The 19,721-nt window shown below is 38.0% G+C and overlaps 1 protein-coding gene across 3 annotated transcripts in view; it reads left to right on the top strand.

The window, feature by feature from the left end:
- GPC5 (glypican 5) overlaps positions 1–19,721 on the top strand; it is a 1,228,272-nt gene that overhangs the window by 414,624 nt on the left and 793,927 nt on the right. The window lies entirely within an intron of this gene.

Below are 19,721 nucleotides of genomic sequence, written 5' to 3'. Positions count from 1 at the left end.
CTTTGAGATGATGGCTAACGTCCTTTTGCTATAAACTGGAGAATGGGTTTATACGTACAGTTCCTCTCAATAGCCAGCAAGCATTTATTGGAATAGCTCAACTAGGCCCAGGTGGATGCCTATTGTATACTGTCTCATTCAAAGTACAAGACATACTACTCAGCATGCATTTAGTTTAGTTAGGGAGAGGGGTGGTGGCAACAGTGATTACTGTTTGTAAATTACAAATGCTTTCTGGTTGGGAATTCTAAAGGAAGGCTGTATTTATTTGGAAATTGATTTTAAATAGTCTTTGGTACAGCGCAGGTCACTTGTTTATCAGTAGTTTCCTGTATAATCGCTGCTCTCCACCCCCTACCCCAGCTCCCACCTAAACTTCATTAAAATCCCATTGCACTAAGAAAACAATTTGTAACATGTGAAAGGGAAGGGGAAAATGGAAATGAGGCTGAGTTCATGCCTGGGGAAGAAGCAGCAGAGGGAAAGAGGAATGGGGATACCCTATGATTCAGATCTTCCAGCACCCAGGCTGCTCTATTGCCTCTCCCTACGAGGCTTCCCCTGAGGGCATTACTCTCTTGGACCCAGGAGGCCCATGATGCACCTTGTTCTTTTATTGTGTTTCAATCTTCTGAGGACTCTACACTATATGAACTACAGGGGAATAGTGGGCCTCCAGTTGCTCCAAAAGCAGTATGGGGACGACTGTAAAGGAACAAGTGCTCATTCTTTGAGACACTACAGGAAAGACTCATGGATAGACTAGGGAATGCCCCTCACCATCTTTTTATGTAGGGAATTCTTCCGTCTCATGAAATAAAATATGGACAGGATGTTCTAACTGAATTCTTCTTATAGTTAGTCTAAATTTTGAACGTCGGTTTAGATATTCAGTGTTCTTTAACTTTATCTTATTCTTTTCTTTTTTACTGATTTCTTTCTAATGGGAACATATAAAGGATCAGAAATGATTTAAATATTGATGCTATTTATTAGCAAATTCAAGAATGTTTAGGATGACTCATAACTTTTATAGGGACCAATTATGGAAAATATAAACTATTGCCTTAAAATTATCTTTTAGTTTACTTTTGTAGCCGTCATACATTCACTCATGTAATAAATATATATTGAGCTCTCATAGTTCAGTACTTTATAACCTAGCAAGGAGTAACAGACATTAAATAATTGTGCAATTTATTACTTAATTATACTAATGATACATGTATCCCTGGAAAGCAAAGTGCTCTGAAGCAATCATTGCAGTGAGAGCAAATAACCTAGAAGGTATACCCTGGTTGGCGGTTGTATTAGTTTCCTGTGGCGGCTGTAACAAGAACAACCAAGAAACTTAAAATCACAGAAATGCATCTCTAATAGTTCTGAATGTCAGAAGTCTGAACTCAGTGCCACTGGGACAAAATCAAATTGTCAGTAAGGCCGAGGTCCCTCCAATGGTTCTAGGGGAGAATCCATTAGTTACCTCGGCCAGCTTCTGGCATTCCTGGGCTTGTGGCAGCATCACTCCAATCCTTGCTTTTGGTTCCATTGCCTTTTTTCTTTCTGTGAAAAAGAGATCTTTCCTCTGCCTGCCCATTGAAGGGGTACAGGTGGTTGCCCACCCAGATAACTTAAGGTAATCTCACAATCTTTGATCACAGCTGCATAATATTCTCAAAGTCCATCCATGCTGTTACAAGTGGTGCTATTTCATCCTTCCTTACATCTGAGTAGTATTCCATTGTGTGTATGCACATCTTCCTTATCCAGTCCTCTATCATGGGATACTTTGGTTGTTTCCATGTCTTGGCCCCCTGAATAATGCTGCAATGAACATAGGGGTGCATGTATCTTTGCAAATACATGATTTCGAGTGTTTTGGGTCAGTCAGAAAAAGCTAAGAACCATATGATGTCACTCATATATGGGATATAAAACTAAAGCCATGAACATAAATAACAGTGTGGTGGTTGCTAGAGGAAAGGAGTTCAGGGGAGAAGAGGGGTCCTAATATATGGTGACAGGAGAAGATTTGACTTTGGGTGGTGGAAACAGTGCAATATACAGATCACGTATCATAGAAATCCACACATGAACCCAATATGATCATGTCAGCCAATGTCACCCCAATAACTAAAATTAAAAAAAAAATTACAGCTGCAAAAATCTTCAAAGTTTCCTGCTCTTGAGAGGCTCCATGAATCTCACACTCCAAAGGGAAGACAGGTAATCAACATAATAAGTAAATTACATAGTTTGTTAGAAGCTGTAGGTGCTGCGGTGAATACTAAGACTATATGGGGGAGGCCTGGCACATGTAAGGCATAGGAAGGAGGCCAGTGTGGGTGTAGAAGGTGAAGGGAGCGGTGGGAAAGGAAGAATAAGAGGTATTGACAGCAGACATGAGTTATAGGAGACAAAGCTGAACATTTCAGGGCAAAACTGATCCACCTGGCACTCCCATCAGGTCCTGTGTCTCGTTCTTAGGTATCTTGCCCTTTCCTCAAGGCTTGGCTTTCTAGGAGGGGCACAGGCAATCAGTGCTGCAGCTGCTCTTGCAAGCTGAGAGCTCAGGCAACCGAAAAGCCCCTGGCACATGTGACCATAAAGCAAGCAGTACTTGTGTTTGCTGTTTGTGTATAGGCTGATGTCTGCTGGCAAGGGAACTATCTCAGGCCCTTTTCTCCAGTAATTCCGCTTTTCCTAAAGGCTTCCTTTCCTTGTTAAATGTGAACACTCTTCCCTGGCATGTCTGTGATCGGAGCATCTATCTCACAGGTGGTTTGTCTTGTCAGCACATGTCCCCCAATTCTGAATCTCTTCCATTTCAAGTTCACCTTGTGGTGATATTCATCACAACCAGAGCAGACACCTCTACAAAGACTCAGACCCTGCCTCTGGCTGTCTGGCCAAGGCATATCAGATATTACCTGTCTCTGACCTTCAGATCCAGATAAACACAGCCACTCTTTTCTCAATAAGAAACACTGCAGGGAAGGGAGCACTTGAGATCTTTCTCCCTGGTGTATGTCGCCAGTTTGGCTCAAATAAATTCTCACTAAATTTTGAAAAGAAGGGGGGAAAATAGCAGAAACTAGGATAACTAGAGAGAAAAGAGAGTAAAAGAGTGATTGGTCAAATTTGATTAGGATATGGAATCTTTGGTTTATCTGGGCCAGAAACACCCACTCTATTTGGACTCTGGAGGCCATCAGGAATGGTCTGCATTCTGTGTATGCACATTTTTCATATACTGAATCAGCCAAGTGCGTTCCTATTAGGAATCTAAAAGTCCCTAGGCACATATAGCTCTGTCTATGGAGCTAAGTCCAGCTGTTTTCTGTACAACATAACTGGGTTTGCCAAGATATAGCTGGAAAAGCAATTTCTCATGTACGCAAGTGGGAAACAAATTCTATTACACAAGTGGATTGTTTTCTGAGGACTGTTTGATGGTAGGAATTTGGCTATGGTCTAGTTCAGATGAGGTATGGACAGAAAGCTTAGTTATTTCCCCATCTTTTCCTCCTTTTTCTTCATAATAACTATGATTTGAAATATTTCAGTTTTTATTTTGAGATGCAACAGACCACAAAATGGAATTGTTTTACAGAACTTAAAGTTCAAATTGAAGACAATATTGAACCTGTATGTTAAAACTGATGTTATGCTCAACTTTAACTTGTCTCTGATTACTAACTACTACAGAGTTATTTTGTTAAGGAAAGTTATTATTTACAAATCTTTTCAAACTTAAAATCTCCTTTATGGGCCCTGTTTCCCCCCCCCCCCCATTGAATGTGTGTGTGTGTATGTGTGTCCATATAGTTGTTATTATGCCTGCTTTCCTTAATATCCTAATATTTGGTCATGCCTAAAATAAGAACAGATGGAGAACTGTCCTTTCAAAGCTACAAAATACAGATCTTTAGACACTCTTAACAGGGTTCCATCCCCAATACAAACAACATGGACCACATATGGAGACCATCTATTTTAGTGGTTCTCAACCTTCCTAATGCCGTGACCCTTCAATATAGTTCCTCATGTTGTAGTGACCCCCAACCATGAAAATATTTTCTTTGGTACTTCATAACTGCAATTTTGCTACTGTTATGAATTATAATGTAAATATCTGTGTTTTCCGATGTAAATATCTGTGTTTTAGGCTCTACAACAGTGGTTCTCAACCTGTGGGTCATGACTCACAGTTGAGAACCGCGAGCAGGGTTGCCTAAGACCATCAGAAAACACACATATTTACGTTACGATTCATTAATAGTAGCAAAATTACAGTTAGGAAGTAATAGCAACAAAAATAATTTTATGGTTGGGGCTCACCACAGCATGAGAAACTGTATTGAAGCGTTGCAGCATTAGGAAGGTTGACAACCACTGATCTAATTCATAGAGCACTGTAAATGGACCTGATTTAAACCCTGAAAATAATATCTATCAAATAATTTTCTTTTTATCCCTCACTTTTAAAAAAAAGCTACATTTTTTTTAAAAGTGAGGGAAGGAAAGAAAGAAAATGATCACATTAATGTAGGGTGAACAAATCTATTATAAAATGTTTAATCAGCTCAGCTAGTGTGGCTCAGTGGTCGAGTGTCCAGGAAGTCACAGCTCGGTGCCCATCAGGGCACATGCTTGGGTTGTGTTGTTATATTTAAACAGCCTAAGCAACATAAGCAGGCTCTATCCCCAGTGTGGGGTGTGCAGGAAGTAGCCTATTAATGATTCTCTCTCATCATTGATGTTTCCATCTCTGCCTCTCCCGTTCTCTCTGAAAAAAATAAAAATATATATATTTTTAAAAACAAATAAATAAAATGTTTAATTAACTTGATCAGTTAAATATATTTTACCATATGACTGACCTTTCCGCTCTCATTGGTATTTGTTAGTAAATTGCTCATCCGTGTTTCTACTTACTTTTTAGGATAGTGGTGAAAGCATAGTTCTTCAAACCAGACCTCAGCTTTGTAACTTATCTTAAGTCACTTGGACCACACGATTCTTTGTCTACAATGCTTTAACACATTGACTATGTTCTCTGAGTGATAAAATAAAATATCAATTAAGAAATTAAAATAAATTTAAGGAAATATTAACCTTCTACTCATCTAAGTTCATGGGCATTTTTTTTTTTTTTTTTTTACTGAGTGAGATAAACATAACCAGTAGAAATGCCTAATCAGAACTCTAACATGATACAGGCAGCTTTTAACAAAGGTTCATGTATGAAAGGATCATGTGTACGTATTTGAAAGCTCTGAAATTGCCTTTGAATGTTATTTTTGTTGTATTGCTCATCGTCTCTTACATAAAGACTCATGAGTTATGCTTGAGAGTTGCAGGGGTGGGGCACATTTTTCTGCCAATGGACATTTGGATATTTATGACATCATTTGTGGGCCACACAAAATCATCAGCTTAAAAATTAATCTGCTATATTTGGTAAACCTTTAATTAACTCACTTCTAATACTTTGGCAGGGCCAGACCAAATGATTTAGGGGACCTTATATGGCCCGCGGGCAGAAGTTCCCCACCCTTACTAGAGAGATCAATACAGCAGAACCTTACTTCTGGAACTTAATTTGTTCCAGAATGCTATTTGAGAAGCGATTTGTTTAAAAACTGAAGCATTTTTCCCCCATTAGATATAATGTTAATTAATTTAAATCACTCCAGATCCCCAAATGATTCCCCAGTTTAACCTTTTTTTATATGCAATACATGTCTAATGCACTGTTTAATCTATAAACAAAAATTATTTTCTTAAATTCATTGAACTACCACCTACTAGCCTGAAATAAATCACTTTCAGCTCTTGTTCTACATCTGTCTTTTCAGTAATCAGGATGCAGCATCTTAGCTTTTACGCATGTCACTGACTCTGAAATGCTGTCACTGACTAACTGCTTTTCCTTTATCCAAATCAACAACAGTTTTTCTACCTCTTCAGTTGTCTGTGATCATTGTGGTGTTGTTTTTAAACAGCCTAAGCAACATAAGCAGTCTTACTAACCTTTTCGTATTTTATAATTGTGCTAATCAAACATTTTACCAGCACAAAACCATGAAAAACACAAAAATGTTCACAGCACCATTGCCTGAAATGATCAAAAAGGGACAGTTAGTGGTAAACTGACCTGCATACTCTCCTTTGTTTGTGGCCTGAGAGATGCTTTTTGTCATGTTGGTGTTTCAGCATGAAAGGGTTGTGAGGGCCAGAACAGAAGTTTTGTCCAACAACCAAGACATATTTCTATGAACACTTGGTCAAGAACAAAATAATTGAGATGAGAGATGTTTTAGAACTGAGATTTGACTATAATGGCTGCTGACATTTGCAGATACTACTTTTATTAACTAATAAAACCTTTCTGAATTTTTGTTTTCCTTTTGGCCTTCACAAACAAGAGGGATAGGGTGAAGTTTAGGCTGTAGTATATTCTCTCCTTCTTAGGTCTCCTTATATAATTGTCACCTCCTTCTCTTCATTATTCTGTCATTTTGCCCTTATTTTATATGGGTTTTTTTCTTTTATTATAAGCTTCCCCAAAGACTTTTCTGGAAATATACAGTGCAGAGGTACAAAATGATGAAATAAGCATACTACTCCATTTGCTTCAAACGATGCCTAGGTTGGACTAGATGACCTCCAAGGTCCTTTCCTATTTTAAATTTATGATACTATCACCAAAAACAGAAAAAAAAATCTATTAGGCTATTAGCTAGGAGATGACCACCAAGTACTATATTCCTGGTATGGGTGTATTTCTTCATGAAAACAGAGTGCTAGATTCAGCAACCTGCTAAGAGCCCTCAATCTTTTTTTTTTAAAATCCTCACTCAGGGATATGTTTTCATTGATTTTTTTTTTATTTGAGAGAGAGAGAGAGAGAGAGAGAGAGAGAGAGAGAGAGAGAGAATGAAATAGAGAAAATAAATTGCCTCCCCTGTGCTCCCCAACCAGAGATTGAACCAGCAACCTTTTGGTATACAGGACTACCGTCCAACCAACTGAGCCACTTGGCCATGGAAGGCCCTCAAAACCTTTTGGCAATAAAACAAGAGAGCTGATTGCTAGGGGGGTTGGGGCGGGGGGGAAACTCCAAAAAGAAGAAAAAGAGCCCTAACTGGTTTGGCTCAGTGGATAGAGTGTCAGCCTGTAGGCTGAAGGGTCCCAGGTTCAATTCCCGTCAAGGGTATGTACCTTGGTTATGGGCAGATCCCTAGTAGTGGGTGTGTAAGAGGCAGCTGATCGATGTTTCTCTCTCATCTATGTTTCTAACTCTAACTCTCTATCCCTCTCCCTTCCTCTCTGTAAAAAATCAATGAAATATAGTTTTTAAAAAGAAAAAGTAAACAGAAGAGCTTAATTATTTTTTGAGCATTAGTATAAATTTGAACATCTTAAGCTGAACTTAGTGAGTGTAGCTAATTTAATTAAATTAGTCACATTTGAAAATTGTCCAAATCTTGCTATCACATTAGCATTAAGTGTGATTAAAATTTATTCTGTGTGCTTTCATGTTCCTCAAAGCATCAACTGTCAACACCTTCTTTATAAGCATGCCCTTCAAAGTGTTCAGGAAACATTTACATTTCAGGCAGCTAGACCACTGCTTTAGAAAAGAACACATCATTATTTTAGGGTGTATTTTCTGTTTGTATAAATTTAGAACTTAGGAAATTATCAGTAGCATTGTTCATTTTTGTTAGTAAGATAAAAGTCGCTGAAAATAAGAAAGTGCTAGATACTTTATGCTAAAAACTTCAAAGATGATTAAAATATTTTCTTTAAGGCCAAAGGAACTATAATGTAAAAATAAATGGAAAAAAGCCAAGTTATAATTTAAAAGATGTGTTTGTGAAATATAAATATAATTTTACAGTAAATAAAATTTTTGTAGAGGACAATATTATTTCAAGGGTAATGATACATATGTAAAGTCTATTAATTAATTGAGGCTCAAGGGACAATTCAGGTAGCTTCCAATATCTTTATAATACTCTGGGTAGTGAATTTAATATAGCATCTCTAGGAAACTAGTACACTGAAATTCAGAGATTCTTTCTCTCTGATGTTATTATGTTATACAAGAGGCTTGGTGCATGAAATTCGTGCATGGGGGCAGGGGGAGAGGGGTGTTCCTCAGCCCACTCTGCACCCTCTCCAATCTGGGACCCCACTGGGATCGGGCCTAAATAAGCAGAAGGACATCCCTCTCACAATACAGAACTGCTGGCTCCCAACTGCTCACCTGCCTCCCTGCCTGATTGCCCCTGTTTGCTTCTGCCTGCCAGCCTGATCATTCCCTAACCACTCACCTGCTGGCCTGATTGATGCCTAACTGCTCTCCTGCCAGCCCGATTGCCCCCAACTGCCCTCACCTGCTGTCCCAGTAACCCCTAACTGCCCTCCCTTGCCATCCCAGTCACCTTAACTGCCCTCCTCTGTAGGGCTTGTTCCTCCCAACTGCCCTTCCCTGCTGATCTGATTGCCAACAACTGCCCTTTCCTGCAGGCCATCTTGTGGTGGTCATCTTGTGTCCATATGGGGGTAGCCATCTTGTGTGCTGGAGTGATGGTTAATTTGCATAATAATCTTTTATTAGATAGGATATTGGTTGGATGTACCTGAGTGTTTCATTTGAATTGTACTGAAAGATAATTTTTGGATTGGAGCCTGGATTCTTTATTCTCGCTGGAATCAAAGAATGAATCCACAGTCAGAAAGTGGTATAGCAAAGGTGAAGATTTATTGAACAACAAGTACAGACTCCCATGTGGGGATGGGGAAAGAGTCCCACTGAGTACCTTTTCCCTATGGCTTATAAAGGCTGCAGATCCTTGTGCTTTGATATCCCCTATGATTGGTTACTATTCCTTAGACTGGTTACTATAGTAACTTCTGGGCTTAAAGGTCAAATCTCACATGGGACATGTGAAGTTCTTCCCCACTCCTTCCCTATTGTTTTCCTGTTCCCTTTGGGCTTTCTTCTCCTTCTGGATGAAGGGGTTCCTTCTCTTTATTTTGTAAATATGACCTTTGGCTGTTCCCAGTGCCCTCATTCTACAGAAATGTACCTGTTACAGCTTTCCAGCACCCCATTCTTATGGAAATACACCTTCTGCTGCTCTGCAGCCCTGTGCTTCCTCCATGGTCCCCCTAATTTCCAAAATTTTTAATATTACCTAAACCTGCCCTATTTTACCCCCAAATTTTCTGTTTCAGTATTTTGGTAATCTTAGAATAATGGTATCTTGTAACTAATTTTAAACTATTTATGATGTAGTTGGTAGTTTCATATTTTTGAAATCTAATGCTGGTGTCAGTTATATTTAATTTTTAAAAATATCTATATAAGATATTAGGAACTTATAGCATTCAATTATGTCTCTAGTAAAATGTTGGTTAAATGAAATTTACACACCAAGTTATTTTGACTCAGTTTTTTTTTTGTTTTTGTTTGTTTGTTTCAAATAGTATTTAATTTATTATTACTCATGTTACAGACTTTACCAGATTACCAAAAACTATATAGGGAGTACTCTGAGATCCAAGATAAACCCATTTATTTTCAGATGTACTAGTACAATGACTCAGGGGTCAGTTCTCCAAATCCTGAGTGAGTGAATATGGAAGTAGCCTTTCCCTTTATATCCTTTGGTTTCTTTGTTTTCTATCTGTTTCCTAACTACCAGGCTTTGTGTTGGGCTTCCATAGTCCCTTCCACATTGACCTCCCCTCCAGCTAAGTAGTTACATTCTTTGTTTATGGCCTCTTTGTAAATTGGGAATAATTAGGAAAACAGGTCTTGCTAGACCAATTTGTTAAGAAAGGAGCAGTGACTTAATTATAGGCTATCAAGAATGTATATTAGGTTACTGGCACAGATTCAGATTATTAGCGCCTCCCCACCCCCCCAAAAATGTCTTATAATCACCATCACTCAGATAATAGTTATTCCCTAAATAGCATTTTACTTTTGTATACTGAAATCAGTGAAGTGAGACAGAGAATCAGTTCAAAGTGGTGATTGTCAATCAGTATAAATCCATAAAAGATAGCCTGTGTCTTACTGAAGAGTTTAAATTTGGAATGTATGCTTTGGAAAACGGGAGTTAGTATAACATTTCAAAACTCATAACAGTATATTCAATTAATTATAGTTAGAACTGATCATTTAAAAATTCATAGTTGCTTTGACTTGAATAAAATTATAAAGTAAATCAAAGGTTTATTATCATTTGCTTTGCATTTTCAATTCAAGCATTTAAAAATATAAAGATAGAGCTTCTACTATAATTGAGGTATTTATCTTATAAAATCTCATGAAATAGGTTACCTATGATTCACCTCACTAAACAGACATACACAAACATGCCAATTAAAGAATCAGGGTAAAGACTTTATAATATTCATTTTTTTAATAAGCTCTTGTTTTCTGTCTTTTCCTAACATGTTCTTATTCTGCTTATTACTGGAGGCCCAGTGCATGTAATTGGTGCACGGGTGGGGTCCCTAGGCCTGTCTGGTGATTAGGGCCATCAGGGTCATCTTGTCCAGTCCTGATGAGGGCCTGGTGGCCAGGGGTAGGAACTGTGGGAGAGACTGTGGAAGGTAGGCTTGCAGGCCGGGGGAAGGGATTGGGGGCAGTAGGGGTGGGATGGCCAGTTGGCTTTGGGAGTGCACTGACCACCAGGGGGCAGCTCCTGCATTGAGCGTCTGCCCCCTGGTGGTCAGTGGCATCATAGCAACTGCTCAGTCATAAGGGTCACTTAGGCTTTTGTAGGTATAGAATAGATAGTGATCTGCTACACATTCTTACTGGTTGCTACATAAATTATTAAAAGTGTTGGTTACTATATCTTATTAAAATAATGTTAATGAGTGATACTTATACGATATCACAAAATATGATATCTCAGCAGAAAATTGGTTATATGTAAATAATAATAAAGATGATAATAAGGTGTCTGTTAATTCTATTCATATTTACTTCATTATATAAATTCAGAAACATAGATCTTAAATTTATACATTATCTATAATTATAACATCAAGTAAATGGTAGAGATTAACTTAAGAAATAGCTTGTGACACAGCAATTGAAGTGAGATAGTCCAATTACAAAAGGTTTAATCATTTTTTAATTGATTCTGTGGATGTCTTTATTCTCTAAATACTCTGTAAGCCTCTTATCTACCGCCGCGAAAGGTTATTCCCATAAACCTGGCATACAAAGTCAATCTTATGACTTCTTTCTGTTCTGAGATTTCAAATATTAAGACCTGAACTATAAAGCTATAAAGGAAAAGTGCTATGTAGAAGCTGCATGAATACAAAGCAACGTTTAGCAGTGGTATCCAATGCCTCTCACATATTTGAGGAAATTTACAAAAAAAAACCCACTTCTTTAGTACTCACTTTTACTACCAGAACCAGGTGGGGGTTGGGAGGGGGGGGGCTAAAATAGTTTCAATGGAAAATTTGTTCTTGAAGAAGAGTTCACTGATGAATAAATACGCTATGCTGCCCAGGCCTCCTTTTAACACTCCAGTGTCTTGTCTCCAAGAAATTAAGAGATCCAAAACTAGAAATAAAAATTTTAATATGGAATCACATAACCCAAGTCATACAAAAAAAGTAATAAACAAAAAAATATATCTGCTACTACCATCACAAACAGCATGGTCACAGATCTCATCTTTAACCTCAACAAAAGATGGCAATAATGATAAAAAGAGAAAGCTGTGATCAAATGGTTTCCTCTTTTATCATGATTATGTTTTATACCCTGTCCCAGTGAAATTACCAAAGACTTCTAAGACAGACCCTTGAAATGATTTGTTATGAACTCCAGGGTCAGAGTTCAGATATTTTCTTTCACCAAAAATTATATAAATGCATATCAAAATAACATACTTTTGATGTGACTCTAAAACAAATTCTATTACATTCTAAATAAAGTGGAAGTAGTATCAACCAGTAGGATATAGCATGAGTTTCAAATAAGTTATGTTGGTAAAGTTTGGAGGAATAACTTCCCAGTGATATACCCTGTGCAAATGTATTACTACTTCTATTTCATATTTCATGTGTTGAACACAAAGAGAACTGGAATCTTGTTAATCATCATTTTAAAACATTTTTATAGAATGTAAATATATCAGTGCTTGCCTTTTTTCTGTGTTAATGAAAAACGAAGTGTACTTGGGGAGCAGGTATTCCTATTAAACTGCTGTCATCCATTACCAGACCTGCTTGGAAGAAATAAGCACAGATGGTGGGTCTATTACTTTTCGAACAAAAAAATTTGCCGGTTTCTTTCTTGAGTTTTGTTCCCTCATTCTCATTGAAATGTGAACAATTTTTCAAGTCAAGAAACCTCTGTAGGGATCCTTGAAATGTTTTATCCATTACGTGTACATGTAGAAGCAAAAAAGAATGATTAATGATTTATTAAAATTTCATAATAAAAAATTTTAAGTAAAAAGTCTTTGTTAGAAAAATTATTATTTGATTCAGAAACCATATGTTTTGAATGCAAATTAAAGTCTACAGGGAGTAAGTTTGTATATCAAGCCAGAATCCTAAATTACTCATTTAGTGATGGCAAAACCATTTAGCCCATGATAAAAATACCTATGCTGATCTTTTATACACTAAAGGCCGGGTGCACAGATTTGTGCACACTGAAAGAAAATTAATTAGAAGAAATATTTTAATCTTGCTATTTGCCCTTCCTCTATAATAGAAGTGCCAACCAAATTCACGATTGACAATGACAGATCGAAACACACACCTGCAATTGGTGCCAGTGAGAGCTTTATATGTGTTGTGCATGTGCAAGTCAACTTAGCCTTTTATAGATATAGAATGAACTTGCTTAATTAGACCTGCTTTCTGATTTAGCTAAACTTTTTCCAGCCCAGTGAAGCACCCCAACTTCTCTTTCAGTTAATTATTAGCAACACAGCAGTAAATATCAACATGAAGCAGATTATTATTGCAGATCACACAGGGAGAACAAAGGATAAAATATTTAACTGTAGCAGTGTTTGACTATATTCTGTGGAGTGAGAAAACCTGAAATCATTTTCAGGGCCCACTGTTTCTTACTTCTTTTCATTCGGGGCAAGTTTCTAAGCTTTTTAAATCTTTGTTTTCCAGCTAATGAAAAGAAAATAGGATTCTACTGAGTCTTCTATCTACCTACTCCAGGGCTGAGATGAGGCATAGGAAAACACCTCACTGACATTTGGTTAAAGTGTAAAATGTTTGCATCTAGCTATAAAACAAGTCATGTTTCAGGGCTGAAGAAACTGCAAGGAGGCTAGTCTCTAGAAACCAGGTGTTGCTACTTTGGCATCACTACATGGTGCTCACAGCGACCACTTCCTGGCTAGGCTGAGCTGTGGGCTGCATTTTGTGCCATGAATTCTTGGCAGCACTCACTGTGATTTAGTGGACCATCGCTCTGGGGTGGTGGCAGGGCCTGTGTTCCACTTGGGGGAAGCTGAGTGTTGCTTTGTCAGTGCAGGTCCATGGTTCCATTTCTTTGTAAATGACCATGCATGTCACAGCAGCTCTTGTGTTGAGCGTCTGACCCCTGGTGGTCAGTGTGCATCATAGCAACCAGTCAGATGGTTGGAGGGACACTTAGCATATTAGTCTTTTATATATATAAATTGTTTGATGAAAAATTTTATGTTGTGTACATATTAAGAAAAAGAGCACAAGTTTTCAATGTTTTATTTAGGTTGAAAACACATTCATTCCATAAAGTATCCAAATCTTAAATATACAGTTCCATCTTTTTTAAAAAAAAGCATAAAATGAACACTTTTGTGTAACAGGGACTCAAATCAAGAATCATTTTGCTGGAATCCCAGAAACCCCCTTCAACCTTCTCCTAGAATGACACATGATGATTTAAAACATCATTGATTAGCTTTTAAAATGTCTTGTAAATGGAATCATAGAGTAAGTTCATATCTTCCTTCTTTCATTCAAAGTTTAGCTTATAAGATTTTTAGTACAATTGGAATTCATTCTTTCTCATTGCTAAATAATATAACATATTATTATATAATTACTAAAGACCCAGTGCATGGATTTGTGCATGGGTGGGGTCTGGCTGGCCTGGTCCCAATCTGCAGATCGGGTCAGGGCCTGTTGGGAGGAGGAGATGGCAGGAGGTTGGCAGGCTGGTCCACCCTGACTAGGGCCCAATCAGGGACAGGCTGGCTTTGGAGAGGGGTTGTGGGCGATTGGCCATCAGGCCACATGCCTGATTGGGGTGGGCAGTGATTGAGGGAAGGATGGCTATGGGAAATGGGCTGGCTGGCCCTGACCATGAATGGGATCGGGGGGGCCGATCAGGGGTCAGCAGCTGGGGGAGGGTATGTGGGAGGTTGGTTGGGCAGCCCCACTCCTGATTGGTGTGGGGGAGGCGACCAATTGGGGACAGAGCTGGCTGGGGGGATGGGCCATGGGATGATTGGGGTCATGGGGACTGATCGGGGGTGGGGCAAGCATGAGGAGGGGCTGTGGGCCAGCCAGCCCTGGCCCTGAATGGGGTGGGAGGGGCTGATTGAGGGCCAGTGGCCCTAGGAGAAGGGCCATGGGTGGTTGACGGCCCAGCCCTTCCCTAGATCAGAGTGGGGGGGGGGTCTAATTTGGGGTGGAGCTGGATTTGGTGAGGGGCCACAGGCTGAACAGGGTGTTGGGGGCAGGGCTGGCTGGGGTGAGGGGCTGAAGGAAGTTGGCCAGCTGGCCCCGCCCCCTAATTGGGTGGTTTTTTGGCTGCATTGGGCATCATGGCAACCAGTCGTTCTGGTTGTTACGGTATTCTGGTCACTGGCTTTTTATATAGATAGATACTACCATTCATTTGCCTATGCTAATGGACATTCAAGTTATGTCCAGTTTGCAGCTACTTTGAATAATTTTTTTATCATTCTTATACCTGTTGAATATATGCCAGGGTGATATGATATGTTTAGCTTTTGCATAACGCTAAATAGTAGTTTAGATCCGTTATACTTCATCCACAAAGAGAGACATTCCCAATGCCTCCACAACTTTTTTTTTTTTCTTTTATTTATGTCACTGGTGATTATCACTATTCCATTATGGTTCTTAACCTTATAAAAGTAGAAAAGAATAGCTAGTTTTATTAAATTATATTTTACTTGAAGTGTCTTAAATGCTCTTCTTTGAATTATTTTTTCTTATTTAAATTATACATAAGATTAATGATCCCAATTTATTCAATAATATACTAGCTTAGAAAGGGATTCTTGATCAATTGTAATTCTGATCAATTTTGCCTTTTTGTGTTAGTAACTATGATATTTAAGAATGAAAAATTAGCAATTCTTCACATTAATGTGAAACAACATTTCTGCATGTTAAAAGAAAGTTTCATGCTCTAAATAAACCAAGATATTTACTGGTGACCCAGTAATAGTTTATTTACAATTAAGACATGAATCTCAGTTTATGAAAAGAACACAAGAAGAGAGAGAGAAGAAAGAGAAGAGAGAGAGAGAGAGAGAGAGAGAGAGAGAGAGAGAAAGAGAGAGAGAGAGAGAGAGAGAGAGAGAGAGAGAGCTACCTGATGAATAATAATTATTCATCATTATTAATAGTCACTGAATAAGGGGGCCACATGTCCATTCTAGAGAAACATAGAATAAGTTTTCAGTCTGTTAGTTTCTTTTCAAAACTTTCAGTCTGTTAGTTTCTCTTCACCCTGCCAGAAGCTGTCCTTTCACTCTTTAGCTAGTAATATACAACTGTTCGTTGAGGAGATTTTTGAAGAAAATAGCATCTTTCTTCTTAATTAGAATCAGGGACACCTTTGAAAATGCAGTTATTACAGAAAAATAATGACAACAATAATAATAATATACCCACTAATAATAAATTGCAACAACAATGCTTTGCACCTAGCTAATTGTATCTTTAATTTATATTATTTGGGCTCAGGATTTTTTGTTTTAATAATTATTTCAGCAATTGCATTTTGGAGCTCACATTTACTGGGTTCATATCCTTGCTGCACACTTAACCAACAGTGTTGCCTTGCAAAAGTTACTTACTAGTAACCTCTGCAGATCTCAGATCTGTAGGATGGGAATAATTATAGAACATATATTATACTAGAGGCCTGGTACACATATTCATTCATGGATGGGTTTTCTAGACCTAACTGACCGTCCTCAGGTTAGGCGCAGAAGGAACAGATAATGGACATCAAATAAGGCACCTCACCATCACACAGTTCCCTGCTTCCTCTCCCCCTCCTTTCCTCACTCCCATGCCACCACCATGGCAGGTGGGCAGTAGGCCGATTGGGGCCTGCTGGCAGGATGGAGGGAACATGGGACATTGGCCAATTGTGTGAGGTTGGCTGTGGGAGTGCACTGACCACCAGTGGGTAGCTCCTGTGTTGAGCTTCTGCCCCCAGTGGTCAGTGCAGGTCATAGTAACTGGTCGACTGCCCATTCAGTCTTAACAGTCGCTTAGGCTTTTATATATATAGATGTTGTATTGGTTTGGGTCCTCCAGGAAGCAGATGCCAAGAAGGGATTAAACACAAGAAGATTTTTATTAAGGGAAAAGTCTCTGAGAGAGAATTAGGAAGAAACTGAGTAAATCTGGAAGACCTAGCTGTTGGTTGAGACACAAGTGTGAGCCAGAGTGAAAGGAGTGGAGGGCAAGATTAAGTGGAAGTCTTTAGCATGTTGCTCAGTCTAAGGAAGGGATAGCGAGACCTTCAAGGAATCATGAGCCCAAGCTGGCCATCAGAGGAGGCGTGTGTCTTCCAGTGCTTTAGGATCCCTGCTGCACTCTGTCATTGGTTGGGGCAGTTGCAGAAATGGATTTCAGAACAAAACAGCATGTGCTCTTTAGGCAATCAAATGTCATGTTCTTAGAAATCTCGATGCACATTCTCATGGTCACAACAAATGATTATCATGAAGATGAATTGGCAAACTCCCAAGAAAGCAATTTAAACAATATCTGAATCATCAATATTTACCAATTTATTTATTCATATTATTCATCATTATTAATAGTCACTGAATAAAGGGGCCACATGTCCAGTCTACTTGAAATATTTAACAGAGGAGTTGAAAAGCCTGCTGTTTACAGCTTACTTCAGTTTTCCTAACTAAAGAATATTATTACACATTTATGGAATATGAATAATTATTTCCCTTCTACTATTTATTTCCCTATTTATTGCCAAGTCCCTAATGCATGCTAAAACACCAAACTCTAACCCTCTGTATTTCAGCATAAATAATGGGTTTAATTGTTGTTTTAAAAATAAAAAAGACCTGTCCTGGTTGGGTGGTTCAGTTGGTTGGAGCTTTGTCCTGTACACCAAATGACTGTGGTTTCAATTCCTGGTTGGGGAACATATGGGAGGCAGCTCTCTCTCTCTCTCTCTCTCACCTATCTCTTTCTCTCAAATCAATAAACGTATCCTCAGATGGAGATAAACAAATTAAAAATACAAAAGATGTTTATTATGTCCAATTGATAATATCAAATAGTTTCATCATTTATCATAATTAGAAGGGCATAATTGGGAATTGCTTGATCCACTTTTGTAAATTTGTCATTGGGTGTGCATCATTATGGGAAGAACTCCTTTTGAAACTCCTTTTGTAAGGCCGTTTTCTCAACAGTGGAAACTCCTTTTATCTTTTTAAAGAATTCTCATGACATTAGAAAATTCAGAGGGCATATGTGAATAATTGAAAATAGAGGAAAGAAAAATTACAGTAAAAGTTATATGAAAATGTTTGTTGAGAAGTCTGAGACCACTTTATTATGATACTTGAATGTAAGCAAATTTATTCAGAAGAGAATCTTAAACATAGAGAGTGGACTTTTTAGGGCATGACCTCTAATCTCCTTTCTTTACTCATTTTACTCTCCCTTTATAAATAGAAGACTACTTATTCTTCCCTTTGTGCGTTAATCATGTGCCTTTCTCATTTCCCCTGCTGGGATGTTTTCCTTTGCGCTGAAGTCTGCATTAACCACACCATCTAAGACATATACTTATCATAATATTTTGAGGGCCACCTCAATTATTTCTTCCCCAATTGTCTTGGTCCAAATAGACTTTTCCATATGCTTAATGTCTACTAGCTGTGTTATCCCTAAGTATCACTTGAAATATGCTATCCCTTCCAGCTATCCTTTTGGTGCACTGAGCATCTCAGTCATTCCTTATGTTGCACTATAACTGTTCTCTTGTCCTTATACTATACCACACTGTCAGGAAAACAAGAATAATTATACTGCTGGAATCTAGTAGGTATTTTTCTTTCCTCATTCTATTTTTTTCTTCTTTATTGATTAAAGTATTACATATGTGTCTTTATCTCCCCATTGCCCCCAGACACAACTGATGCCCTCAACCCCCTGGTGTCTGTGTCCATTGGTTAGGCTTATATGTATGCATACAAGTCCTTTGGTTGATATCTCCCCTTTACCTCTGCCCCTATCCAACCTTCTCTCTGAGGTTTGACAGTCTGATTTATACTTCTCTGTCTCTGAATCTGTGTTTGTTTATCAGTTTATGTTGCTCATTATATTCCAAAATTGAGTAAGATCATGTGATATTTATCTTTTGCTGACTGGCTTACTTCACTTAATGTAATGCTCTCCAGTTCCATCTATGCTGTTGCAAATGGTAAGAATTCCTTCTCTTTTACAGCAGCGTAGTATTCCATTGTGTAGATGTACCACAGTTTTCTAATCCACTCATCTGCTGATAGAATCTGGTTTCTCTTCAGATTGCATAAATCTTTTGCCTTTTACTAGTGGGTATTTTAAAAATATAGTAAAATGTAATAAATGCATGTATCAATGAGCAAGTTAATTGATACGTTATATTCCCAGATAGATAATCAGCATTGTGTGGACAAGCATAGAGTCTTCTAACTTTTTATGATCCCAGTCACCTAGTACAGGATTTGAATATTTTAAGAGACACTTAATAAATTTTTGTGACTGATGAGTTTAAATATTTGTATGAATTCCAGGTTTAAATTATATGATTATCATTTTGCAGAGGTAGTGACTTGCCATGAGTTTCACTGCTTGTGCCATCACCATTTATAAAACTCTAGAGGCCTGATGCACGAAATTCATGTAAGTGTAGGCCTTCCTTCCCTCAACTGCTGGCATCGGCTTCTCTCTGGCACCCTGGACCCAGGCTTCCCTTGCAGCCCCAGCTTTGTCAGGAAGATTGTCTGAAAAGACAACTGGTCTAATTAGCATATTATACTTTTATAATTATAGATGATTTGCTAGACTCTTGTAGTTCACCATTAGGTGAACCTTAGTGAAAGCAGATTGCACTTTCTCTTTTTGCAAAAGAGTGTGCATGTATTATTTGTTTACTTATAATAATTGTGATTTTGACTGATGCAATTGATATACATTTATAGTTCACTTGTAGACTAATATAAAAAAAATTGGGAGTTATCTAAATACTGTGTAAAATGAAGTAAATTGACCCAGATAACATGGATTCAGACATATTATAAGTCAGCAAGTATTGGTAACAAGGTGAAATGTATATTAACTTTCTAGCATATTGGTACATAATATTAAAAAAACAATTAATTTTGGTTGTATCCTTTGAGAATAAAGCATTAAAATAA

Source organism: Pipistrellus hanaki, assembly GCF_964339955.1.
Source record: "Pipistrellus hanaki genome assembly, chromosome: 3".
Taxonomy (NCBI): Eukaryota; Metazoa; Chordata; class Mammalia; order Chiroptera; family Vespertilionidae; genus Pipistrellus; species Pipistrellus hanaki.
Note: the sequence above shows the minus strand (reverse complement) of the source record. Positions and strands in the feature narration are given on the sequence as shown.